This window comes from Parus major, chromosome 1A (genome assembly GCF_001522545.3).
Source record: "Parus major isolate Abel chromosome 1A, Parus_major1.1, whole genome shotgun sequence".
Classification (NCBI taxonomy): Eukaryota; Metazoa; Chordata; class Aves; order Passeriformes; family Paridae; genus Parus; species Parus major.
The window spans coordinates 23,918,406-23,918,639 of record NC_031773.1 but is presented as its reverse complement, the minus strand read 5'-3'; positions in this window follow the sequence as shown (position 1 = coordinate 23,918,639).

The window sequence follows — 234 nt, the reverse complement described above, 5'->3', positions numbered from 1 at the left end:
TTCCAGGTGCTCGGTAACCGGCCACACACAGGGTTAACAGCATCCCCGGACGGACAGTATGTGTTTAATATGCGAGCGTATTTGATGTTCATTGACAGAGCAACAATAGGAATTATCTTGCTTTATGTACCAGTTACAAGGTTTAATATCATTATATTGCATGCAATATTAGTTTTTATTAGTCACCATTAACAAGATGTTTTCTACTCGAATTCTCATTTACTTGTTCAATGC